We start from the raw sequence: 27,616 nt of genomic DNA, 5'->3' as shown, positions 1-27,616 counted from the left end.
AGAGCCTGACGCGGGGCTCGGACTCCCGGCCTGCGAGATCGTGACCTGGCTGAAGTCGGACGCTTAACCGACTGCGCCACCCAGGCGCCCCAAGTGATTTCTTTTCTAAATGAAACCTCCCCTTGGAATAGGAACCCCCCTCCCCCCCGCACTGCTCTGTCAAGCTGTCCCTGCTTCCTGCGGTGGGAGACACATGCGGAGGGTTGAGCAATTATACCAGTGCCTCAGACATGCAGAGAGGCTTTCCTTCATCATAGTACTTTCTCATCTACTGTTTCATCAGATGACTTCAAGAACTCTAGGAGTTAAGGAAACCATGGACTGTTATCCCACACACGTGTACCCACTTTGTAATTTGCAAAGCTCTTATGCAAAGCTCTTATCACTTCTGTTATCTCATCTTGACCCAAAGGACACTTCTACAAGGCAAAAGTAACACTCACATGTTACAGGAGAGGAAACAGATTCAGACGGAAAGAACATGCCCGAGGCGCCATCACTTATTGGTGGAAGAATTAGGCTTGGAACCCAGGTTTTCACTGCTTATTTTCTTCCATGGGATACCTGACTCTCTCACGCTTCGAGGAACAAATGAAAATTCTGCAAGCTACTGAACATTTTTTTCAGGCCAATAAAGTCTTTTCAGAAACTATCTGCAAGCCTTAAAACACCCCAACATACCTTCTTTCCTTTCACAGAAATGGTCCCAGGTCTTCAAGCAAAATAGTGATAATTAGTACATTTCCACGGCCCTATCCTGACTGTTCTAGGTGGAAAATAAGTATCAGAGGAGCTCTAATTCAAATGCTCAGAATGTAGAGGCCTTAAAAGCCTCTGTTTGAGTCTGCTGCTTGATAGCTTCCTGTCAGCTACAGTCAGGTGTTGCAGTGCCCTCTATTCCTAACTGAGCCAAGGGAGAAGCACATGAATGATCAAGAAATGCCATCAGTGGGAGACTGAGTTGGGGTGCTGGGAAAAACCTTCAGTCCTTCTGAACCCCGAAGGACTAGGAAGAAACACCCCTGGAAGCAAGAGTTCAACTTCTGAGGTATAAATCACAACATTTTTGCAAACAGCCCTGTGTGCTGTTGCTGACAAACAGCATGGTGTGGTGGAAGCAGGAATGTTCTAGAATCACTAGAATCATTAGTGTTCTAGAATCACTAGAGCTCTGCAGCCTTGGGCAAACTACTTCCTCTCTTTGAAGCTTGGTTTTCCTCACCTATACGATGGGGATCATCAATTAACACCCGTTGTGAAAGTATGTGACAGAATGTGGATACACGGTTAGCACAGTGCCTGTTTCGTAGTAAACACTCAAAACATAGGCTATTAAGAATAAATTCAGGGGCGCCTGGGTGGCGCAGTCGGTTAAGCGTCCGACTTCAGCCAGGTCACGATCTCGCGGTCCGGGAGTTCGAGCCCCGCGTCAGGCTCTGGGCTGATGGCTCGGAGCCTGGAGCCTGTTTCCGATTCTGTGTCTCCCTCTCTCTCTGCCCCTCCCCCGTTCATGCTCTGTCTCTCTCTGTCCCAAAAATAAATAAATAAAAAAAAAAAGAATAAATTCAAGTGGATGGCACATGATTTGTATTCAATAAATGTTAGGTCCTTCCATCAAAAAACTACTTATGTGTCCCCTAGTGAGGGGACTTCTTGACCTTCAAAGCTATTACTACAGCTTTGTGCAAATGGGAGAGAGAACTAAAGTCAGTCAAGTTCTGTACTGGGAGTCCCCCAGCAATGGGAAGTGCATGCAGGGGCCTTAGGGGGACTCTCAGGGCTGGGCCGGTGGTTATGGAACAAGAACTCCAACCTCTGGGAGCCCAGTTGTTCCTTGGATGGCATAAACAGGAATGAGTTGTTTAACCTTGGAACTGAAAATGCCCTTTGTTCCCTGCCTGATGCCCAGACACAGGTACTTGGCAATGCACACTTGGATAAGCCCACTGGCTCAGGGTGGGAATGCTTAGGAGCCCCACAACAGCGACCTCAATGCAGGTACAACATGATCTGCCTCTGTGCTTTCAAACCCTCGTTCTCTGCTGAGGAATCTCCAATGGCCCCCCGTCACTTACAGGCTTCCTCAGCTGGGTCAAGAATCTTCCTCATCTACCCTCTGGGAGTTCTCTGCCTTTCCACAAACTGCCTCCTCTATGCAGTATGGTCTAGTCACCGGGTCCCTTCCTACTTAGATGTCTCAGCATGTGAGGTGTTCCATGACCCCTTGCACCACCCTCGAACACATGAGCTTCGGCCTTTCTAAGTCCTATAAAATCTCAGGGCCTCCACAAGGTCTCTAGGGATCTCCCTCTGCATGAACCCCAGCAGCATGAATCCAACACTTTAATTTCACTGCTTAAAACTTGAGTGCACACATCACAGGCTGAACTGTAAGCTCCTGGGAGGTGGGGGCTGTGCCACATGTGCGATTCACCCACAGCATCTTAACACTGTGACCTGGACCCAGCCAAGTGCCTGCCAAATAAATACCTGCCCAGCCTCATTTGTGCTGACTCTACTTTTCCATGGTTCCTTCCTGGTTCAGCTCTGGTGACCCCCAGAACGTACAATCTTTATCTGTATGTTTTTCCCTCTCCCTTCCTCTGCTCCACACAATTCAGATAAAACCAGATCCGCTGGACTCCAGTTGTGTCTAACCTTCCCCACCTCTGAAGTCTCTTAGTGGGCTCCACCATCGCTCACCACCCTCTGCACTGAAACTACCCACTACGGAGAGGCCAGTTCCAGCAGCTAATGAAGCTCTTGGAACCAGCACCCACAGAGACAGGACAGAGTCTGAGACAGGCTGCATGCTCCACTCTAGACCCTGCAGCCTGCCGGCACTGGGCAGGGAGCAGCGTGGCTCTAAATGTGTGGGGCAATCCCAATTTGCTAACACCCCCCACTGTCAGCCCACCTGGGGAAATGGGGGCAGGCTCAAATGCTGCCAGCAAGAGATGACAAGGGCTTTCTTTTGCTGACTGTAGGTGAATCACTGGGTCCTCTGCATGGCTTACTTAAGAGGGGGTCAGGGGAGGATTTGGCTGGCCAAGCCCTTGGCAGGGGTGTATCTATTGATTGGCACCTTACTTTTCCTCAAATCCATTTTTCATCAGCAAATGACACCTGTACCCCTTTGAAGAGGAATGGATATTCTCCCCCATTTGAAAGGCCTGTTACCCGGAAGGAAAAAGATAAAAAGATAAAAACCACCATCCCAGGTTTAGATCTGAAGCGTACCAGCCTTTTGATGTGTACGATGAGAGGTGGGGATTGAAATCTGGGACCCGCTCTGCCCCTGCCCTGAGACATTAGTATCATCCAACAGCACAACTTGTTCATGCCTGGAGCTTGGGCTGGAGAGGTTTCCCTCGGTCAGTATTGAGCTGAGGACCCATTATATATGGCCCCCTCTGTGCCTGCTAAATGCCAAGTAAATGTTTGGCCTCCAAAGAATGCACACTCTACTGGCCCCACCCTGGAGGGCTTACACCCTCCTTCTCTACCTGGTTAGCATGTCTGCACCCTGCATACCTAGTCTGAGCACCTCTGATGAGGGCAAGTCCCAGGACCCACCAACCCGCCTGCCAGAACCTTGTAACTCTCTACTGTTACAGCTGTCACACTGGCTGTTAGGATTCCTGAGTCTTTGATTATTGCACTGGCGTCTCCCAGTAAGCTTCACAAGGGCAGGGATGTGTCTGCTTTGCCCTATTGGTCTCTCTGGCTCCATGCACAGTAGCTGCTGCACAGAAAGCTCTCAGGAGGGCGTAGACTCTGGAGTCAGACTGCCTGAGTTCTAATTATAGCTCCATCACACATTAGCTGTGTGATATAGGCAAGTAACTTAACCACTCTGTGCCTCACTTTCCTTGTAAAATAAGGATAAGAATAGTAACTACCGATATCCAAGAGCAATATGAACTTAGGTACACGGAAAAGCTTTGTAAATGAATTTCCATAACAGTATTATTCATGATAGCCCAAAGTGGAAATAACCCAAGTGTCACCAATGGGTAAACCAAATGTGGTATATTCACAATGGAAGATTATTTGGCAATAAAAAGGAATGAGTACTAATACAGGCTACAACATGGATGAACCTTGAAAATATCGTGGTGAGTGAAATAAGTCAGACACAAAATGCCACATACTGAATGGCTCCATTTATATGAAATGCCCAGACTAAGTAAAGCTATAGCGACAAAAAGTAGATTAGTGGTTATCTAGGGCTGGGAGTGGGGGTAGGAGGAGATTGAGGGAATAATGGCTAAGGGGTACAGGGTTCCTTTCTGGGGTGCTAAAATGTTCTAAAAGTGATTCTGGTGATGGTTGCAAAACTCTGAATATACTAAAAGCTACATAGTTATGTTTTAAATGGGTTCCTTATAGGACATGTGAATTATATCTCAACAAAGCTGTGTAAAAAATTATAGTATCTATCTTACAGTGTTGTTAGAAAGATTACATTAAATGTATTGTTTGTGTGGGGCACCTGCGTGGCTCAGTCCGTCAAGCATCTGACTTCGACTCAGGTCATGATCTCGAGGTTCATGAGTTCGAGCTCCACACTGGGCTCTCCTCTGCCAGTACAGAGCCTGCTTTGGATCCTCTGTCTCCCTCTCTCTCTGCCCCTCTCCCACACATGTGTGCACACTCTCTCAGTCTCAAAAATAAGAAAATTTTAAAAATGTTTTACTTGTGAAATTGTTTATCTAAGCTAGCTGCACAATAATTAGTATTCATTAAACCTTGATTATGCACTGGGAGCTCTGCTAAGCACTTTACAAAGAGAACCTTACTTCAACCACATAGCCCCATGAGGTAAGCACTCACCCACTTTATAGATGAGGAAGCTGAGGCACACAGACAAGAAGTAACTCACCTACAGTGACATGACGGGTAAGTGGCAAAGGCGGGCAAAACCCACAAACTGAACTGTCACACGCAGAAAGAACGATATTCTCCAAACCCAGGGGCCCCTGGACTTGAAGCGAGACCCACTTGGCAAAAATAGACAAACAATATTCTCCTTCACATCAGATGGGAGTGCCCTTGACAGGCCCCCACGACCTGTCAACTGGCATTCCCTCCCCCTTGGCAACTGAGGGGCGGCTCCCTCCCTCCCCAAGTCCCAGGTCCCTCACCCCAACCCCTCTGCTGTTTAAGAGCCCAGCTGGTGCAGCTCTGCCTCCCCCCTCTCAAAGCTCCTCCCTTCGCATACCTCCATGTGTTCTCACACATGCAAATGGTCATGGGCCAGGACTGGTTTCTTTAGCACCTCTCAACGTTTTTAACCCAGGAAAAGTCCCTTCCAATTCAGTTTTTAAATATTTTTTGAAAATAAAAGAGACCCTGTCATGTCCCTGTTAAAGATTTTCCAGTGGTTTCTCACTGTGTTTAGAACAAAGCTTGCACTTTTGCCCAGGCCTAAAGGCCCCGCCAGTCTGGCTCTCCAGCCTCCTCCAGCTCTGATCATTTTTTTTCCAAGGCTCACTCTACTCCAGCCACCTAGCACATTCTGACCCATGCCAGGAATGCCCTTCTCCTCTCTCCGCATGGCTAGCTTCTGGGCTTTCAGAGCCCGGTTTAACTGTCACCTGCCCAGACAGGTTTTATCTGAGTCATCTCAATTAGGTCCCCCTTGGGCATTCTCCATCAACGACACCATTTTATTTCCTTCATGGAACTCAAGACAAATGACAATTTCATGTTCGTGTCTTTATTTAGTCCTGTAATATCTGTCCCCAGTACCCACTGTAATGCAAACTGGGCTACAAGATCCACAAAAGCAGGGGGCCAGGTCTGTCTTGTTCATCACCAGGCCTGTATGGTGGGTGCTTAACATAGATTTTAGGGCTTCTCCACCTTGGCCTTCACCATGAGCCCTTGATGACTTTTTGGGCCAGATTATCCTTGGTTGTAGGGGAGCTGTCCTAAGCACTGTGGAATGTTTATCCACATCTCTGGTCTCTAACCATTAGATGTACCCCCCCCCCCAGTTATGACAACAAAAATGTCTACAGATATTGTCAAGTGTTCCCAGGGGTAGAGGCGGATGGGGGAGGAGGTGTCAAAATCTTTCCCAGTTAAGAACCACTGGTATATTTGTTGAAAGATACAATAAGTCAAAAGTAAGGAAAAGAGGGGTGCTTGGGTGACTCAGTTGAGTGTTGGACTTTGGTAAGGAAAAGAGGGGCACCTGGGTGGCTCAGCTGGTTGAGTGTTGGACTTTGGTTCAGGTTGTGATCTCACAGTTCGTGGGTTTGGGCCCCGTGTCGAGCTCTGCACTGGCAGTGCAGAGCCTGCTTGAAATTCTTGCTCTCTCCTCTCTCTCTGCTCTTCTCCCAGCTTATGTTTTCTCTCTCCCTCTCAAAATAAATAAATAAACTAAAAAAAAAAAAAAGAAATAAAAAGTAAGGAAAAGAGAATTCATCCATAAGAGCCATATAGTTTGAGAGTGGGGTATCTGAACGCCAGGCAGGGCTGTTCGCCACCTCGTAGAAGAATGGTCGGGGAGAGGACAGTTGCAAAGTCCAGGTGTCCACAGAACCCAGACAATTTTTCACCATCAGTTGGTGTAGGTGGTTGGGTGGCTGGTAAGGGGAGTAAAGGATGATGCTCATTTTTCTTGTGTTGTCACCCTTATCTTTATATAACCCAAAACTTCCCAACTCAGTGCTAATTTCTAACTATGGTCATTGTACCTTAGAAATAACACATGCTTTGCAATCAAGATTGTTAACAATGGCTGATATTTGTTGAGCACATACACCACTGAGTTTAATAGCAGAGCCTGGGCATCACTGCCTCAACACACCAAAGAAACTATAACAGGTTAGGCAGATAGAGTAGGTTAGGTAGCTTACCCGTGGGCACAAGCTGTGAGGTGAAGGTGCAGGGATTTGAACCCACTCAGTGTAACTCTTTGCAATAACTACTAATTTATATGGGTTTCCTAGCAAGTCAGAACACCAACCGCACAATGAACTTTATCTCTATTCCCTAGAGATAAGCCAGCCTCTAAACACACAGGAGGGTGTTCTCGTACACATGCTGAATCCCTTTGGCTGGGGATCACAAAGAGGTGTTAAACCACAAGGTATTGCTTTTGAAAATGAGAATGTGCCCTGGTTCTTCTGCTAAATCCCAAATTACAGAAGCAGAGATGGCAGACCACACTGGAAAGGCCTTTGAAAGGTTCTCAAACTGGGTTCTATTCAAGAGTATGTGGGATATAGGAGACCCCCATATCCAGGCAGGCCGGTGACATTGAGAAGCAAAGGGAGAGCTTCACACGTCATTTTTTACACAACGGCTCCACTGATAAAAAAAATTTAAAAGAAATATTGAAAACTCCTGAATAGAGTCCATTGTCCAAATTTTACAGATGAGAAAACGGAGGACCAGAGAGGAAAAGTGACTTGCCTTAAGCCACACAGACTCCCCTGTTTGCTGAAGGGGGAAGGAAAGGAAGGACTCTGCAGGTGGATGAAGGTGTGTTTGAATCCCGGTTCTGCCATTTAACTAAGTTCTCTAAGATTCAGTTTAGTATTTTGAGAAATTAAAGTGATCATATCTCCCTTAACAAGTTTTATGAACAATTAAATAAGGTTAATAAAGTGGTAGGAAGATTAGGTGTTTTCAGGTGCTGGCTGTCAGAGCAACCTGGAGATCACACAGGGGTCAGAACAGAGGCTAGGAACCTACTAGATGGATCTATGTTCAAATGCTGGCACTTCCCCCACCAGCTGTGTTACTGTGAGCAGCTCATTCCAACTCCTGAGCCCTGATTCCTCATCTGCTTAAGTGGTGTGTGTCCTTGCTTATAGGTGTGTTGGGAAGCCCAGATCATACGAGGCATGCGAAGCGCCTGGGACATAACAGACACTAAATAAGCACCTGCTTCTTTCTCTGACTTCTGTGGCACCTTGGTTGGGGAACTGCTGCAGACATGTTCCCGTGGGTGCCCAGGGAGCATGCACCAGGAACCTCATTTCCTCCAGGGCATGGGATGCTGAGGAATCTTGGGAGGCACACCTGCACCAGCAAGAAGAAGGTCTGGATGATGAGCGGAGCGTGACTTAGAAGCACCCACCTCACGGCTCCCTCAGAAAGAATGTATTGCATGACTGCACCTTTTATCTTGATTTTTTTGAGAGGGGGTAAAAAATAAAGGCAAGAACTTCAAGGTCAGGTTCACTTCCCTGCAGGCTCCTCCTGGGCTGAAGTGAAATTTCAAGAATGCAGCCTCTGGGCCCAGTTTACATTCCCACCCTCTCTGGTATCCAGGATACCAGAGGGACCTGTCGCATTCCATCCCACCAATCGGCCTCCTCAGTCACATCGTGCTGGGGGCAGGGCCTACCACTGGTTCTTGGGAGAAGCATCACTGCCTTAGCAGGAGGGTCATCCATTCATTCATTTGTGCAACATTTATGTTCAGAGCTTACTGGAGCCAGGCACTGGGGATACGGTTTTTATGGAAAACCAGCCCAAGCTCCTGCTCTGGGGGAGTTTGCAGTGCAGTAAAGAAGACAGCCAGACATAATGTGAGCAGTTCTATGAAGCAGCAGCACACAGTGGCATGAAACTGTATATGGCGGGGGGTGGGGAGGGGGGGTCTGACTGACTCAGTTATGTTAGAGGAGGCTTCCTTGAATAAATGATGATTAAGCTCAAGGCTGAAGGGTGAGTAGGTGTAAATAGGTGAAGAGAGGCAAATACATTGGTAGAGAAACTAGCATTTGCAAAGCCTCTGTAATTGCCAGAGTACGGGGGTGGGGGAAGGTTGAGGTGGGGGACAGGATGGGCCTGGAGGGGCAAAATCAGGGTTAGACTTATGTGAGTATTCTATGGGCCATGTTAGAGCATCAAAGTGTTTCATGCAAGGGGATGGCATTGATCAGACTGCCTAAGAACCTCATAATAAGATCATCTTGGAGAACAGAGTGGGAGGGCAGGGTATGATGAAAAGAAAGGGCACAAGTTAGGAAATTTTAGTAGCATGTCCAAGCCCCCAAAATGAGGGACTTGGGATGATGGTGGTTTGGGGGGCTATGCAGGTAGAGCCTGAGTTGGCGGTATTCTTTCCAAAAGTCGGTCTCCTTCTGGAAGGCCCTGGCAGTCACATCAGCACTAACCTCAGTGTTTCTCGACGGACATTCCCTCAGAGTAGCATCTCTGGGTTACAGTGGTCACAGAGGTGGCCCCATTAGGAATCTGATAAAACTACATCTGGCCTTGCATCAAAATCACTGCAGGGAAGAAATGCCATTTTCCCCACGGTGAGGCTCACAACACCAAGGCCACGTTATCAGACTTAAAGGCTCTGAAGAGATGGTCGAAGATTATAATGACATATACATTTTCCAGGCACCTCTAGTGCAAAATGGATGCCCCTTCCAGTTTTAGAAAGGGGGGGGGGTCTATAGATGCTTGTTTGACATTATATGCAGGAAACATGCTCAAAAACCATTTGAGGAAGGGAGGAGGACAGGGAGACAAGAGGGCAAAAACATAGCTAATTGGCTAGTTAGTAGTTTCTTGGACAGCCCATGAGCCTCATGGAATTCTTAGTCTCATGCACACGGAGATGCCGGCTGGCTTTCGGCCTAGTTAGATGGATAAACAAACCTGGCTACCCTGAATCTGGGGGTCTACCCTCTGAGATCAGGAAGTCAGGAGGCCCAAGATAAGGTTGAGACTCTAAAGGTTTCTCCATTCTTTTTTTTTTTAATTAAAAAAAAATAAAAAAATATAATGAAAAACAAAACAAAACAAGAAACAACCCACAAACATAAGTGACAAAAACCTTTTCCCTCTGGGACACCTCGGTGGCTCAGTCGGCTGAGTGTCCGACTCTGGCTCAGGTCGTCATCTCTATCTCGCGGTTCCTGGGTTCAGGCCACACACCAGGCTCACTGCTGTCAGCTTGTCAGCGCAGAGCCTGCTTTGGATCCTCAGTCTCCCTCTCTCTGCCCCTCCCCTGCTTGCACTGTCCGCAAAATAAACAAACATTAAAAAAAAACAAAAACAAAACTTTTCCCTCCTCACCATAGATGCAAGCTCCTAAAGGACCATGAATGTTAAGATTTCCTGTGTGTCCTTCAGGAAATATTTTCATAGACATAGCAGCATGAGTATGTACCTAGCAAGCACCCATGTGCACACCCACACATATATACATGATTACACACACTTAAACTCTACTTCATGAAACCTAAGAAAGCAAGCCTCAATTATAAAAGTTTTCTTATTTATAAAATGAAGAAAGAAAAACACTGCCAATAAACTATAGCCCAGTGCTTTCTTTACCTCAGAAGATTTACTTTATCTGTATTGAAAAAGCTCATTTAGACTTACTTAGACTCGCAGCTCTTTTTTCCATACACGGAAAGAAAAACAAGCAAAATAAATTAGCTAAGGTATTGATAAGCCACAACTCTTTCTCAACGCTGACTCATGGACACCTGTGTGTCCCTCACAGCACCATTCTTGGTGCCACTGAGTGCTGAGCCAGCATTTCTTTGAAGAGAGCTCCAATGATGTCTCTGTGATTTTCTTCCAAGCTACTGAGAGTTACTTTGAGTTTTGATTCTGGTGCCTTCCCAATTTTACCAGAGGATGCCAAAGATAAGAACAAAGGTCTGTCCACAGTTGCTCTTAAATGGTTTGTGGGGGAAACAGCACCAGTTACGTTAGCGGGAACACCAGAGTTTGTGCATCGGTGGGCCATGACCATGGCCAACAGCATTTCTAAGATTCATCTCCAATTTGAAGATGTTAACACATAAAACAAACAAAACTCACAAGTTAATCTAAAAAGTGATGAATTATACTACAATGTATACACAACCTCCCTCAACTCTCAGTTGACTTGGGGTTGCAAAGTCAAATCACAACACAAGCCTGGCAGGTAAGTGAGTAAAGTGGGAAAGGTAGGGGCATATGAACAGGAAGTAGTTCTAAAGCAGCAATTCTCCAAGGGTGGTCCTACACCAGCAGCTATATTAATCCTGTGTGGGCTAAACGTTTCCATGGAATAGAGAATTCCTTCAGTCCTCTCCATAAGACTAGTACATATGGATGTACAAGTATTTTTAACCCCATTTCTTTTAACATAAAACATACTATTCTGAATCTTGCTATTTGCTTAATTGTATACCTTGGGATTCTTTCCATATCAGCACCAGTAGCTCTACCTCATGCTTAACTACCTACATGGCACTCCACTCCACTGCATGGATGTCCCTCACCTTACCTACACAGCTCCCAGGCTATTTTCTGGTTTTGTTGCTGTCACACCCAAAGCTACGTGAGGAAGTGGCAAACCTGCAGTCTGAAGCACGATCTCCTGTGTGGGGAGGGGGTATGATGGTGATCATCATCTTCCCCGTGTGGAAGGCAGTACTCTGGTAATCCCTGTGTGGAAGGTGATACTCTGGTGATCCCCGCTGTGTGGGAAGGGGTATTCTGGTGATCCCCCATGTGGGAGGGGGTACTCTAGTGATCCCCTATGTAGGAAGGGGTACTTTGATGATCCCCCCATGTGGGAAGCAGTACTCTGGTGATCCCCCTTTGTGGGAGTTGGTACTCTGGTGACCCCCCCCATGTGGAAGGTGGTACTCTAGTGATCCCCTGTGTGGGAGGGGGAATGCTGGTGAGCCCCCTGTGTGGGAAGCGGTTACTCTGGTGATCCCCCTGTGTGGGAGGGGGTACTCCGGTGATCCCAAACCTGGCTGTGTGAGTCACCCACAAGTGACTGTCGTGAGGTCAGTTTGGGGCTCTGGGGAGGCAGGAAGGGATTGGTTGTGGAGGATTCTGGATGTACTAGAAGACTCAGCAGCTGTAGGGGTAAGGATGGTGAAGAGGGACAGCTCTTTCCTGTTCTTCCTCTTCCTAATCTGCGGAGCCCTGTAGCCCCTAAATCCGGCCACTGTCTGCCTACAGCCCCAGATCCCCTCACTGCATCCTGCTCTCTGCTCTAGGTCCCCTTCTCCTGCCCCGCCAGCCCCACCCACCTCCTTCTATATGAACAGAGGAAGGAGAAAGGCAAAGAGGGCCTCAGGGAATGAGAGCCTGTGAAGTTGGAGGGAGGCATTAGTTTCATTATCCCAGTATCCCCTCCCACCAAATCATCCCTCTTCAGCATATTCCATACACATATGGCAGGCTCTGTAGGGGTAGGTGTAACAATAATGGTTAGTGAACACTATGCTGAGCATACACAATCCCAATTAATCCTCATAATTTTGAAGGTACCAATTGTTAGCTCCATTTTATTGACAGGAAAACTGAGCCTTGGAAAATGTGAAAGCCTTTGCTCAAGTTACACAGCACATAAGTGGACTCCCTGCACAGAATGCCCTAGTTTTCCAAAGGTTCCTTCTAAGCTGGTGTTTCTTAAGCAGCAAACTGAAACTCAGAAGTCTTTTTCTTGGTGAGTGCAGGTCCCAGGCTAATCCCCAAGACCCTCCCACCAGGTACTATGTCTGTGGATGCAGTGAGGGGGACCAGGCTAGGGAGTGGCAGGGGAGCAGAGACTCCTTCAGGTAATCAAGTGAGGAACTTACATTTTTTTTTTTTCAACGTTTATTTATTTTTGGGACAGAGAGAGACAGAGCATGAACGGGGGAGGGGCAGAGAGAGAGGGAGACACAGAATCGGAAACAGGCTCCAGGCTCTGAGCCATCAGCCCAGAGCCCGACGCGGGGCTCGAACTCACGGACCACGAGATCGTGACCTGGCTGAAGTCGGACGCCCAACCGACTGCGCCACCCAGGCGCCCCGGAACTTACATTTTTAACTAAAGCCACAGTTTTTAATAAATACAGCTTTACATAATTTTACTTTCCCCTTTATCTTTCTACCCTTTTTTAAAAAGTTTATTTATCTTGAGAGAGAGCGCATGTGGGGGAGGGGCAGAGAGAGAAAGAGGGAGAGAGAATCCCTAGCAGACTGGGCACTGTGAGCACGGAGCCTGATGTGGGGCTTGACCTCACGAACCATGAGATCATGACCTGAGTCGAAATCAAGAGCTGGATGCTCAACCGATGGAGCCACCCAGGCACCCCTATCTTTTTAACTATTGTTTGGCCCTATTGCTCCCACTCGCATTCACTGACCACCCAAAATGGTGGAAGGTCTTCCTAAGCTTTCCTCTCTTCCAGTGGGCAATGGGCACAAGGCCCTGGAATTCATACAAAGTAACAAAAAGGCAGTCTACTAATTCCGGGTTCATTAGCATGGCTCGTTAATTATAAATACTCCCCCCTCCAGCCACCCCTCTCCCCAAAATACCCAAAGCAGATTAAGGTTTAACTTTTGCTGGCAGAACACCTGCTTCTGAAATTCCTCCTCCCTCTGCCTCCTAGGATTTACAACACAAAAGTAAACATTTACACTGGTTAAGATTTACCAAAAGGAAGTGAGGCCTGGAATGAATCCTTTGAAGTTGTCTCAAAAGAAGAAGGAGCCCTTTTTTAAACATATAAAATAAGAAACCTCAAAGCCTTCTGAGTGATGTCTGACTTGGGTTTGGAGGTAACCAGGCCTTCTCAATTTTTCACTTGGAACTTGACATCAGCATATGTTAAATCTTAAGTATAACTCAAAACTACATGTCTCTCTGCTCCAGGGTAAATGAGGTTATCAGTCAATAATGCAATCAAGTAGCTTCCTGGAAACTCTAGGGTAGAACTTTCTTCCTGATGAGATATTACCAAGGGGGTAGAAAACGGTACCCTATAGAGGGGGAGCCAAAGGGCAAGGCCAACTTTACAGGCGGGAAAGATCTTGAGACCCACCTGTTCCCTCCAGACAAAGCTGATTTTCTCAGTGAGGCATGTCTGTTTTACTGGAGGTGGGAGAGGGACAGGGCACAACCAGACCAGGATAGATGTTGGCTAAGTTGACAAAGTACCAGGTGCCCCAGCAACCAGAGTCACCACACACTAAGGTCATACAGATACCTTTGGGGAAAAGGAAATAAAAAAAAATTCCCCATACCTACCCCAAGATTGCTGGCATAAGCCAATGGAAATGCTAGTCAGGAAAGGAAGGATGACAGTAGTTGTGTATCTGCATCCAATCAGAACCTTCTATTCCTTTAGTGACAGCACCTACAGAGCAATCAACCAAGAACCTGAGCACATGGGGCAAGTCCCAGGCAGTGGTTGTGTGCATCTCTGAGTGAAGGAAGAGCAGTCCCAGGCAGTGGTTGTGTGCATCCCTGAGTGAAGGAAGAGCGGACAAAGCAAGGACTCACCACCAAATAGCACCATTAATAACTGACTTTGTCCTAGGCACCTGTCGGCTGCCCAGTTAGTTCACTAGTCTCCGCTGCGGCCCAGGGAACAAGTGTTTGTATCCACACTGTGCAGATGAGATCATTGAGACTAGATAACTTGGCCAAGGTTACAAATGATGCCTAAGCCCATTTTCTATTGCATTACAGTCTTCAAATGGAAGGTGTGTATTAAAAGCTGCTGCATGATACACTCGAAGCAGCAGTGAACCTGGAATCCTCCGCTGTGGGAGGCCCAGCTCAGCTTTCCTTAGCTGGGTGACCTTGAGCAAGTCATTTAGCCCTCTGCAGGTGTTTCTGATCTCACTTCTGTCCTTAACCTCAGCATTTTAATGGGTTGCATAGTGGAACAAAGAGTCCACATCCACCTACTTGCTCCAACTTCCTGGCTGATCCAGCCAAGCATTCAGAATTTTATCAGCATGAATGCAACGTATTTAGTAAGGCTTTTCCCTGCTCCTGGGTCCCCTATAAAGAAAGAAGCATGGGGGCACCTGGGTGGCTCAGTCAGTTAAGCGTCTGACTCTTGATCTCAGCAGAGGTCTTGATCTCATGGTCGGGAGTTCAAGGCTCACAATGGGCTCTGCACTGGGCATGAAGCCTATGTTGAGAGAAGAGGAAAAAAAAAAAAAGCATGCTCCTTCCAAAATGAGCTTATATTATCATTATATATCCTTCCAGAGTTGGGAAAACAGCCAACTCTGTTGATGCTACAAGACACCATTTTACACTTGGGCTTTTGTTAGGTGAACATCTACAAACACTGGCTTTTCATGGTTCTTCAATCAAATTCAGCCCCAGCAAGGCCTCTTTACTTGGAGAGAGAGACACACACACATCCAGAGCCCCTGAGCATTTATTCTTGCTGCCTCCAGCTTCCTAGGGCCTCACTAAGCCACAATGTCACTCAGAGGAACACCAAATTCAGAACCAGAATTGCTGGTTCTGGTTCTCAATTTGATCCAAGGACCAATTACAAACCCATTTCTCTGCACTTCTAAAGCTCCATTTTCCAACTTGTCAACTGGGTATGAAAGAATTTACCTCACAAGGTTGTCAGTGAAGAGCTCATGAGACCCCAGAAAGTAAAACCCTTTTAATCATAAACATTCTAGCATTTACTATGTGCTGGGCCCTTTAACACACCATTTGAATGAGTCAATATCAGACACGCATGTCAGAAACAAATACAAAAATGTAGAACACAGGCTGAACAAATGAACCAACTGATAAATGAAGGAATGGAGGGAAGGAGAGAGGGAAGGAATTAGGAAGGCCAGTGGGGCCCTGAGTCATGTTCAGAAATTCTGGGGTTTTCTATGGGCACTGGAGAACCATGACAAGTTTCCGAGAAGAGCGATTTGCTCTGGAAAGCCCTATGGAAGAAAATTCCAATAGGAGCTGCAACCTGAGCTGCTGGGAAATGATCTTGGAGTCTAGCCACCCTGTTCGCCAGAGACGATTACAACAGCCAGTGCCAAAAAGGACACCTGAACTCAGACGGTGGCCATGGGGACCACAAAGGGCCAACAACTGCCAGTGGGGTGGGTCAGACTCTAAAAGACCTCAGCTCCCAAACGATCTCAACAGCTCTGTCCTCTCCAAAACGCAGAATTAGAAGGATAAATTCTCCCAGATGCTCATTTTTGTTCTAGCTCTCAAGTGTGAAATAAGGCTGTCACGCCAGTGTCCTGAACCACTAACTTCTGTGCCCACATTCACCTCATTACCTTTAAACAAAATGAAACAAAATCAGTGCTATACTCTCAAGTTCACTGGAGTATTATTCACAATAGCCAAAAAGGTGGAAGCAACCCCAGTGTCCATCAATGGATGAATGGGAAAACAACAGGTGGCATGTACATACAATGGAATATTATTCAGCCTTTAAAAAGAAGGAAGCTCTGACGCATGCTACAACATGGATGAACCTTACGTTATGCTAGCGCATGACGCTACCTGAAATAAGACGGTCACACAAACACCAATACTGTATTATTCCACTGACATGAAATAGCTGAAGTAGTCAAATTCACAGAAAGTAAAATGGTGGTAGCCAGGGACTGAGGGAGAGGTGAATGAGGAGTTAGAATTTCATGGGTACAGAATTTTGGTTTTGCAAGATGAAAAGAGTTTGGGATATGGACCGTAATGACGGGTGCATAGCAATGTGGATGTGCTTAATCCTATAGAACCAGACACTTAAAAGTGCTTAAGACTGTACATTTTGCTATGTGGATTTTACCAGAATTTTTTTAAAGTTTGGCGTGGGGGGGGGGGGAGGAAAGAAGGAAAAAAAGGAAGGAAGGAATCATTGTTGGACTGTCAGTAAATGGGGCAGCCTGAAACAATGCAGCTCTCTGCCAAACAGGCACACCTCATCTGAGAACCTCCTCCCTCTCTTGCAGGCAACTTCTCATTATTGCTTAAAAATTTCCTTAACCCCTTCCCCCTGTCCCACCTGATGCTGGCTCAGACCCTTTTAATATCTGAGTGGCGGGAGTCAGCCTTAGGGTGGACATTGCCATCTTATCCTATACCTTGGGACACCTGAAGTTCCCAGTGACCAACACTGACCACATCCATCACTCCAAGACTCCAGCCCTCTCCAGCCTCAGGAACAACAGCCCCACGTCCTTGCTGGCATTTCATGTGAGACTGGCAGTTTCCAGAAAATGCTTTATGTCAAGAAGAGGTGAAGTGCCCTGTGGGAACTATCTGTAAGGGCTCCTATCAGAGAGCCCCAGGGCCTGCTTTCTGAGAGGCACAGGAAGGACACAGATGGTCACAACGCCGAGAACAGAATGAGGCCATGGAGTTCAGTTTACTTCTGCCCACCTCTGTCCTCATCACTGACTCAAAGAAGATCAGCTTAGAATGAGGAAATGCCTCCATCAATCCCTCCCTTTGCAAAAAGCCAGAAAACTTGCTCTACTGGATCCAATCACTTATTCAGGTATTTTGAACTCAGCTATTAGGTATGTACACATTCAGGATTACTATGTCTTTTTGATGAATTAACCCATTATTACAAAAGCTCTGTCTCTGTACATGGTAACACTCTGGTTTTCGTATACTCTGTATTTTGTCTTATATTCCAGTTTTCTTTTGATTAGTATCTCCCCATCCTTTTACTACTCGTGTTTTCCTATCCTCTTAGTTTTAGCCCAGCTGTCTATTTATGTTTAAAATGAATCTATCATAGGCAGCTTATAAACTTGAGGGTTGTTTTTTTTTTTTTTTTCTCCTCCAACCTGACAGTATCTGCCTTTTAACTGGAGGGCTTAATCCATTTACTTTTAATAAATTATTAATACAGCTGGATTAAAGTCTATGAACTTGCCAGTTGTTTTCCATTTGTCTCATCTGTTTGGTTGTTCTTTTTCCTACTTTAAAGACATCATCCACAATATACTATTTATGTTTGCTTTAAACAGTTAGCTTTTAAAGAAATTATGAAAAATTTTATAAGTCTTTTATATTTCCGGGGCCCTTAATTTCTTATGGAGATCCAAGTTTCCATTTGATAAGATTTTCTTTCAGCCTGAAGAATTTCTTTTGACATTTCTTTTTTTGTAAGTCAGCTGGTGACAATTTCTCTCAGCTTTTATCTGAAAATATCTTGGTTTTACCCTCACTTTTAAGGATTTTTTTTGTTGGATAGAGAATTGTAGGCTGACTCCCCCCCCCCCCCCCCGCCAACCCCTCCCCAGCTTTAAGCTTTGCACTGTAGAGATATAATACAATTATACTTGGGCTTTGTTTCTGATGAGAAGACAGTAAAGTGTACTCATTGTTTTCCTGTACATAGTATTTATTCGCTGCCTGATTTTAAGGTTTTTCTCTTTTCTCTTTAGGTTTCAGCAACTTGATTATGACGTGTCTGGATGGGGTTTTCCACATGATTCTCCTGCGTGGGGTTTGTTGAACTTCTTGGATCTATAGGTTGATATTTTTAATAACTTTGGAACTTTTTGGACATTATATCTTCAAATATATTTTCTTCCTCAATTTCTGTCTCTGTCTCCTTTCAAGAATCCAGGGGCGCCTGGGTGGCTCAGTCGGTTAAACATCTGACTTCAGCTCAGGGTATGATCTCACTGTTCGTGGGTTCGACCCCCACATCAGCTTGGAGCCCGGAGCCTGCTTCGGATTCTGTGTCTCCCTCTCTCTCTCTCTCTCTGCCCCTCCCCCACTCACACGCTCTCTCTCTCTCTCTCTCAAAAGTAAATAAACATTAAAAAATTAAAAACAAAAAAAGAATCCAAATACCCATTTGTTAGACTGCCTGATGTCCCACAGATCGCTGAGGTTCTCACCTTTTTTCCCCAGCTTTTCTTCTCTCGGTGCCTTGTGTGGAGAGTTTCTTTTGCCCTGACTTCACACTCATGTTCCTTTTTCCTACAATATCCAGGCTACTATTAGATCCATCTAGCGGATTTCTCATTTGGGATACTGTAGTTTTCATCTAGAATTTTTATTTTGTTCCATTTCTCTACTGGTTTATCTCCCTTTGAATTTTTTTTTTTTCAACGTTTATTTATTTTTGGGACAGAGAGAGACAGAGCATGAACGGGGGAGGGGCAGAGAGAGAGGGAGACACAGAATCGGAAACAGGCTCCAGGCTCCAGGCTCCGAGCCATCAGCCCAGAGCCTGACGCGGGGCTCGAACTCACGGACTGCGAGATCGTGACCTGGCTGCAGTCGGACGCTTAACCGACTGCGCCACCCAGGCGCCCCATATCTCCCTTTGAATTCTTAAACATAATACTTTAAGGTCATTTGCTGCTAATTCCGTCACCTCTACCATCTCTGGGTCTCTAGAGTCTTTCCTTCTATGTCTAAGTAACTATTCTATCATATGCTGGACATGATGAATACTGAGCTGCTGAGAATCTGTTTAAAAATGTTTTGTTGTGATCGGCAGTGAATTTATTGGCAGATCAGCTTTATTCTCTTGCAGCTTTTTAAGCTTTGTTGAGCCATGAGTTTAATGATGGAAGTCACTTGTTAAGAATGGTGGAACAGAGAAGTATAAGGAACCTGGGTCTTTGATGACTATGTGGAACCACCACTCCAATCCTGATTGGCCTTTTATTTTTTTAATGTGATAAAGAAGTAAAGTACTATCTTGAAGGTAAGCCATTGTTATTTCTGACTTGTACTGCCAGCAGCTAAACACTCTGTTAAAAGTACTAAATATCTACTAAGTAAAGCAGGTGTTGGGGGATAAAGTAATTTACAAGTTAGACGTGGTTCTTGACCTGTCAGAGCTTACAGTCTAGAGCAGGAGATGGCAAACTAGGGCCTGCAGGCCAAACTCATTCATTGCCTGTTTCTGTAAATAAAGTTTTCAATGGGACAGAGCCAATATTTGTTTACATATTATCTATGACTGCCTTTGTGCTATACAGTTGAGTAGTTAAGACAGGCAGTATGGTCCACAAAACCTAAAATATTTACTATCTAGTTTTTTATAGAAAAAGGTTGCTGAGTCTTGTCTAGGGTAATAGTTCTCAAACGTTCTGGTCTCAGGACCCCTTCACTGTCTTAAAACTTGAGGACTCCAAAGAGTTTTTGTTCATGTGAGTTTTATTTATCAATATTTACCATATTAGAATCAGAGAAAATGTGAAAACACTTATTTCTTTGAAAATAATAGTAATCCCATCACATGTTAACATAAACAATGTTAAAATTAAATGTTTTTAATTTATACATGTATAATTTAAATGTTTTTATAATTAAATGTTTTCTAAGTCCCCTCCAAAAACATTAGTGAGAAGAGCGGCATTACTTTATATTTTTGCAAAATTCTTTAATGTACAGCTGAAGAGAAGATAGCTGAGTCCTAAGATCTGCTTTTGCATCAGGGTGTTGCAAAATCACACAGTATGTAGCCTCTGGAAAACTCCACTGTCCTCTTGTTATAGATAGAAAGTTAAAAAAAAAAGCAAATAACTTCTTAGTATTATCATGAAGTTTTGACTTTGCAGACTCACTGAGAGAATCTCAGGGACCACACTTTGAGAATGGCTGTCTAGAAAAGTCCTAGGTGGACATTAAACAAATAACATGAGGTTGGGGCACCTGGGTGGCTCAGTTGGTTAAGCGTCTGACTTCAGCTCAGGTCATGATTTCATAGCTGGTGGGTTCAAGCCCCACATCAGGCTCTGTGCTGACAGCTCAGCCTGGAGCTTGGAGTCTGCTTTGGATTCTGTGTCTCCCTCTCTCTCTGCCCTTCTCCCACTCCCACTCTGTCTCGCTTTCAAAAATAAATAAACATTAAATAATTTTTTTAAAAGAAATAAATGGTCTAATTAAATAATTATCATTAAACAATTGATTAAAATTTTTTTTTAATTCAAATTAAATGACAGCTCAAGCTGTCAGCACTGGGCCTGTCCCTGGGCTCGAACCCAGTCACTGGGAGATCATGACCTAAGCCGAAGTCAGCCACTTAACCAACTGAGCTACTCAAGCACCTGTAACAATTGATTTAAAAGAAAAGAATACTGCTCTTCGAGAGAATGTAAACACTGAACCTGGCCCCATCTGGGGAGTCGGGGAGTGATTTCTTGAGTAAATGGTGTTTCAGGCTGGGCTTGGAAAAGACAGTTAAGCAGGTGAAGGCAAGAGAGGGGAAGCTCTCCCTTCCTTCAGTGTGTCTGCTCCTCCTGCCTGGCTAAGGAAATTGGGTTAGGCTCTGGGGAAGGATCAGAAATGAGGATGACTTTCCCATGACATCCTCCCCTGGGGGGACCAAGGCAGAGATGTGCTCTGGGAAACAAAGGGAAAGCTTTAACCCCAGGGTCCTCCTGACATGCCAGGAATCTATCCCAGGGACAGGGAAATCCTGATTTCTCTGGGACAAAAGCTGGTGTTCAACAGATGGGGCACTATATGGAGGCTCAAATGCTGACACACAGGGGACCCAGGCAACGCAGGCCTGAGGACAGTTATCCAGGTCCTTAGGATGTGGTATCCTATGGTAACAGAGGTAGCAACATCAACCCTTAGCTCACTGTCTTCCTTTAAGGCATTCGGAACCACTCGTCATCCAGATGGTTAGAGGCTGTCAAAGTTACTGGCTGAGGGACCAGAGCAGCTCCCTTCCACCAGACTGCCTGGCCTCATCCCATTTCCCAGTTGCCCACTCTGCAAACACTCACTCTCAAACCCAGATTCTGCCAAGTTTCAAGATGGATATTGGAGGATGCCTCTGTTCTTTTTCCCCCTGACATGCCCACCTTGGGGTGGAAAACCACCAGATTCCAGCTACCATCTCACCCCAACATCCCCACTTGAGAAAAAAAGCAGGCAGAGAAGAAAACAACCCCTGGCTGATGGAAGGCAGCTGATTCTCTTCTGTTCACAGTAATGATGCCCTAAAGTTATCAAAAACACGTAAGGAGTCTTGAAGTATTCGATAGGGCTTCTCTGTGTTAGTTCCTTGAATCCTCTCAGTAACCCCATGAGATCAGTTTACATATTATCCCATTTTACAGATGAGAAACTGAAGCACAGAAAGATCTTGCAGCTGACCCAGGTGACAAAGTCAGGAAGAAGTGGAATCAGCATTAAACCCAGGCAATTTGGTTTCTAAGATTCAGCTCCTCAAATGTACATTTTACTGCCTTTCTATATTCAAAAGGACACAAGGAGTTAGTTTTTTAAAAAGTATCTGTGTAGGGGCACCTGCGTGGCTCAGTCAGTTAAGCGTCCAACTTTGGCTTAGGTCGTGATGTCACAGTTCGTGAGTTTGAGCTCTGCATCAGGTTCTCTGCTGTCAGCACAGAGCCTGCTTCAGATCCTGTGTCACCCCCACCCCAGCCCCTCCCCAGCTCACTCATTCTTTCTCTCTCTCTCTCTCAAAATAAATAAATAAACTTAAAAAGTATCCGTGTAGATGTTCAACACCACTAATCATTAGGGAAATGCATATCAAAACCACGAGATACCATCTCATATCCATTCAGACGGTTAATATAAAAAAACCCAGGAAATGACAAGTGTCTTGGTGGGGGTGTAGGGAAATTGGAAGCCTTGTGCACTGCTGGTGTGAAGGTAAAATGGTGCAGCCACTGTGGAAAAGAGTGTAATGGTTCCTCAAAAAATTAAAAGTAGAATTACCATATGACCCAGAAATTCCACTTCTGGGAATATATCCAAGAGATTTAAGGCAATGACACGAATAGACATCCATACACCCTTGTTTATAGTGGCATTCATGATAATCAAAAGGTGAATCAACCCATGTGTCCACAAATGGATGAGTGGATAAATATAGTATATACACATACAATGGAATACTATTCAGCCTTAAAAAGGAAAGAAATTCTGACAACTAAGGGAAATGCTAAGGGAATTATGCTAAGGAAAATAAGCCAGTCACAAAAAAGACAAATACTACATGATTCCAGTCATATGAGGTACCCAGAGCAGTCAAATTGGTAGAAACAGAAAGTAGAATGGTGTTTGTCAGGGGCTGGGGGAGAGGTGAATGAGGAGGTAAGAGTTTAATGGATACAGAGTTTCAGTTTTACAAGATGAAAAGAGTTCTGGAGATGGATGGTGGTGATGGTTGCACAGCACCGTGAATGTGCTAAATTCCCCTGAATTGGACCCTTAAGTGGTTAAAACGGTAAATTTTATATTTTCCCCAATCAAAAATAAATTTATGTGCTTTTCTATTTAAAAAAATTTTTTAATGTTCATTTATTTTTGGGAGAGAGAGAGACAGAAGACAGAGCACAAGTGGGGCAGGGGCAGAGAGAGGGAGACACAGACTCTGAAGCAGACTCTGGGCTTGGAGCTGTCAACACACAGCCTAACGTGGGGCTCAAACTCACAAACGGTGAGATCATGACCTGAGCCAAAGTCATATGCTTAACCGACTGAGCCACCCAGGAGCCCCTTTTTATTTTAGGGAGACGGAGGGACAGTGTGGGAATGTGAGAGAGGGTGAGAGGGAGAAGAGGGTGCGAGAGAATCTCAAGCAGGCTCCATTCTTAGCACAGAGCCTGACTCGGGGCTCAATTCCATTACCCTGGGATCATGACCTGAAAGAATATCAAGAGTCAGACGCCCAACCAACTGAGCCACCCAGGCACCCCAAGGATAATTTTTCAAGTTTACCTTTTAAAACATTAATTTAGGGGCACCTGAGTGGCTCAGTACATTGATCTGACTCGACTTCAGTTCAGGTCATGATCTCACGGTTTGTGGGTTCAAGCCCCACATCAGGCTCCGTGCTGACATTGCGGAGTCTGACTGGGATTCTCCCCACTCTCTCTGCACCTCCCCAGCTCTCACACGTGCTCTCTCAAAATAAACATTTAAAAACATAAGTATCCTTGTAATACACCTTAGAATGTTTATTATTATAATTACAGTAGGAATTACCTGAATAACTTTTTTTTTAAGTGTGGAGGGAGTGACTACATTTCTGAACTTCTGGAACTGAGAGAGCCTTTGCAAACAGATTAAGTGCTATGGCCTTTCCCTGGTCCACATGCCAAGCCAGAAGAGGTGATTAGCAGGCTTAAACTACTGGTTTCTAATCAGAAAGTTAAAAAAAAAAAAAGCCTTTGTCAAAGAAAACAGAACAAAGGGCCAGTAGGCCCAGGGGTTATACAATAAAAGCTGGCTCATGCTGTGTAAAAAGGCCCTTCCATCTCCTCATGGCTGTGTCCTCCTAACACCGTGCTCTTCATGACATCCAGGGCTATTGTACTGTATTGATAACACATCATTCAGTGTGGTGTGGGCCCTCACAAAGGCAGGCAGCGCCCCTGCGTGCAAGCAGGACATTTGGGAGACAAATCCCAGGAGTCGTTAGCAACTGCATCGACACTGTGAACTGTTCCCATACACTTGCCTCTCCTTCCCACACAATCCTGCTTCTCTGTCTCTGTCTCTCTCCAGTGTGTTGAGGATATTGGGAATACTGGAGAACAGGACTCTTTCTGAAAAGGCCTCCATGCTCACTTTTCCAAACAGCTATAGATTCTAAGAGGCCAGGGGCCAGAGAGGGAAATAGAAGAGGACGGTATGGTAGGGGGAAGGGCCCTGGTGCAGTGCCTGGGAGCTGACAGGGAGCATGTGTCCTGTGGGTCATCAAAACCTCACCTCCTCCACACACCCCGGCCATGCTACCCACCAACCACTGGGCAGCACCTCCTGTCCTCACTGCCCTACAGAGGAGGGTCTGTGGGAGCTGGCTGCCTGTGGACTCTAGGAAGGACGCAGAACTTCCTCCAGCGCCCGGATTCCAGCCATAGCACCCTGGAGAGTGCGAGAGCTTAACTAATTCTCAAATCAGGACACATACACAAAACCCTCTGAGAAGTGGTGGAGAACTCAGCTAGTGTTAGCAATGTTACATCAATGCAAGCCAAAGACCTCCAGGAGACAAAGTGGCAGTGACGAGCACTGAGCCGTCCTGGATGGAAACCCGACTCTCTTGCCAACTTGCTGTGTGACCCTGATAAATTCCCTAACCTCCCTGGGCCTCAGCTGCTTCATTTGGAAGGCGAGGACAAGCAAAACAGTAAATGCTTATGAAATTCCTTGGTACCCAGCAGCTGTCACAACCTCCAGGAAGTTTCCAGAGCATCTAACAAGACTTTTGAATATAAAATCTTGACCAAATGATAGCACAGCACTGTCCTCCTCCTACAAGCAAATCAAGTGTCATTTGAGGAGATGAGAAGAAAAAGGGAGTAGATTCAGAAATAACACCCTTATGAAGAAAGCACAAAAGAAACTCAGTAATTACCTACAACCTTAGCAGCAAACATCCGGAGGATTTGGACACAGCCCACATTAACTAGAACTGGACGCTCCCCTTTCATCACGTCAATTTAAGAAGCATTTGCTGAGGGCCTACTGCATACTGAAGTCTCAGCTGCTCTGCCTGCCCCTAGAACTCAGCCAATCCTATCTTTTCAAAGGACCAAGGAAGGTTCTTAGCCTACTTTGGACTGAGAGCAGACTGCCCTTATCCTGACCTCAGGCATCAAGAGGTCAGTGAGGTCCCCTGTGGTCATAGCCATATGGGATAACTGTAGAGTCGCACCAAGACCCCTACATCCTGCTGGTGCTCAAAAGTCCCCCGCCCGGCAAACACACAGAGATAAGCAAGCAGGATCAGAAGACGGACCCTGGACTTGCAAAGCAGGTTTCATGGTGCTCAAGTGAAGAATAAGGAACTGCATCTTGTTTTTCGACAGAGGTGATGGGCCATGTTATCAGATCACAGGCATCTGGCTCTACCTTCACTGACATGATTGAGACAGCTTGTCCAGGGCTTCTCCCTGTGTGATTTCTGTTGGGTCAACAGTTACTGGTTTGGCAAACAGCAATTCAGAGCCTTCCACAGAAAATCAGGGTAGCAAACACTGAGAAACTGGCGGAAAGTACTTGTGGGAGTTCCATGGTCCAATAGCGCTATTCTTTACCTCTCTTCCTGTCTGATGAGGCGGCTTGCGCAAGCTAACGGCTCTGGATGTGGGGTCAGGCCGGGGCTGGCAAACTGGCCTGGAGTCTTGTCTTCTACATCAGGAGTCTCCTTGACCGGCAGACAACAGAGCAGGGCTCCCACACAGGTGGGCTGTATCCCCAGCCAATCAGAGCCATGGGCCCTCCCAGGGTCCTACCCCTGCCCTCTGGCTCCAAAACTTGACCGCATGAAGAAGAAAGGAGTCAAAAGGTGACAGACTTCCTTATCAGGAGGCTTGCAGTCCTCACCCTTTACTCTGTGACTTTCCCTTGGCCTCTCAGCTGCCTTGAGGGGTATCCATTCATTTATTAGTACCAATCAAGTGTTCGACACCACTGTGCTGGGCCTGGGAGAACACAGACACGAAAAGAATGATGGCTCCGTGGTGGGTGCATGTGACAAGGGTGCACAGAGGGGCCCTGACCAGAGCTGGGACAAGGCAGGCTCCCCACAAGAGGAGGCCCTTATGCTTAGCAGCACAGGGAGGGAGGAACAGCAGGCAGGGCACACACTGTTCATGCAGGCGGGGAGGAGAGGGTTTCAAGTTGAAGGCATATGAGAATCCTCTGGGTAGCATATTTAAAATGCACATTCCTGAAAGCCCCAATGAGATTCTGATTCAGTAGATTTCAGGTGGGGGCCCAGAAATCTGTTTTATGAGCTCCTTGGGGGAGTCTAAGGCAGGAGGTCTATGGACCACACTCTGAGAAACCCTGCTTTGAAGGAATGGGAAAAAAAAAAAAAAAAAGAGCCATTTGTGGCTTTGATGGAATATTGGTTTATTTTCCTGGAATTTTCCCAAAGGGACTTTGGCCAGCTCATTAATGATTCGTTCTTCCGTCATTTTACACAGACAGACATGCCAACATCAAACAAACTAGAAATGAACTCAGGGAGGGTGTTAGGAGCCCCCACTCACAGGGGTGGCTGTCACTGTGTTCCACGAGATGACAATGGGCATCATCTCAGGAATGTGTCAGGTCAAAGTCCATGTTTACACCAAAGGCTGTCTACAGGTGAACTGGGGCCCAGAAAGCAGTGATGGGAAAGCCTCCTGGAATCTGGCCACACCTCCTCACCAACCTCACACCAGGGAAGGCAGGGCAGTCTTTAGATGTCTTTCAGACTTTCTCTGCAGCCCACAGCTGGCTCCCTGCCCCTCCTGTCCTGGGTCCCCCCTACCAGAAGCCTGGCCTTTGACACCCCAGCGCCACCTCACTCAGGCTCCTCCTAGCTTGGACCAGGGATTGCATGTTGGGGCTCTGGCTCAACCAGCCTAAGCCTTGGCCGAAGGGATTGTTTCTACTAGTACCTGTGCAGCAATATTTTTGTCCTATTCAGTGCTAGTTCCAGGGAGTCCACCATTTATTTCGCTGGCTCAAGCCTCTGCCTGGGAAGCTTATGGGGGATTCCCAGACCTCCTTGCTCTTGCCACTGGTCTCTGAGGCCTGGAACCCTGCCTTTGTGATCTCTGCCAAGTGCCTGCTGGGCTGCCTCCTTATTATGTGTTAGAGCCACAGGCACTAGCCTCCCAATGCTTCCCAACTTCCCACTGCCCCATGTTCCCAAGGGCCGAGTTCAGCTACCCTGGGGACTTCCCACACAGTCTGCATCTGCTTGGACCCAGCTGCTGAATACGCTGCAGCCTCAGGACCTGCCTTTTGTCAGCAGGTGTGATCCCCTTTCAACTGACCTTCACACCCCATCCAGCTTCAATCCCTCATCCCATGCGGAGCTCTGGGAACAGGCTAAGAACTCTTTTCCACGGACAGTGTTTATAACTGGTTGTAATAATCCAGTGTTTA

The 27,616-nt window shown here is 46.1% G+C and overlaps 1 protein-coding gene across 1 annotated transcript in view; it reads right to left on the bottom strand.

Moving 5' to 3' along the window:
* Nucleotides 1–27,616, bottom strand: part of WWC1 (WW and C2 domain containing 1) — a 155,530-nt gene that overhangs the window by 109,055 nt on the left and 18,859 nt on the right. The window lies entirely within an intron of this gene.

This window comes from Herpailurus yagouaroundi, unplaced genomic scaffold (genome assembly GCF_014898765.1).
Source record: "Herpailurus yagouaroundi ecotype Mexico unplaced genomic scaffold, PumYag 29, whole genome shotgun sequence".
NCBI classification, from domain to species: Eukaryota; Metazoa; Chordata; class Mammalia; order Carnivora; family Felidae; genus Herpailurus; species Herpailurus yagouaroundi.
This window is presented reverse-complemented; position numbering and strand designations above follow the sequence as displayed.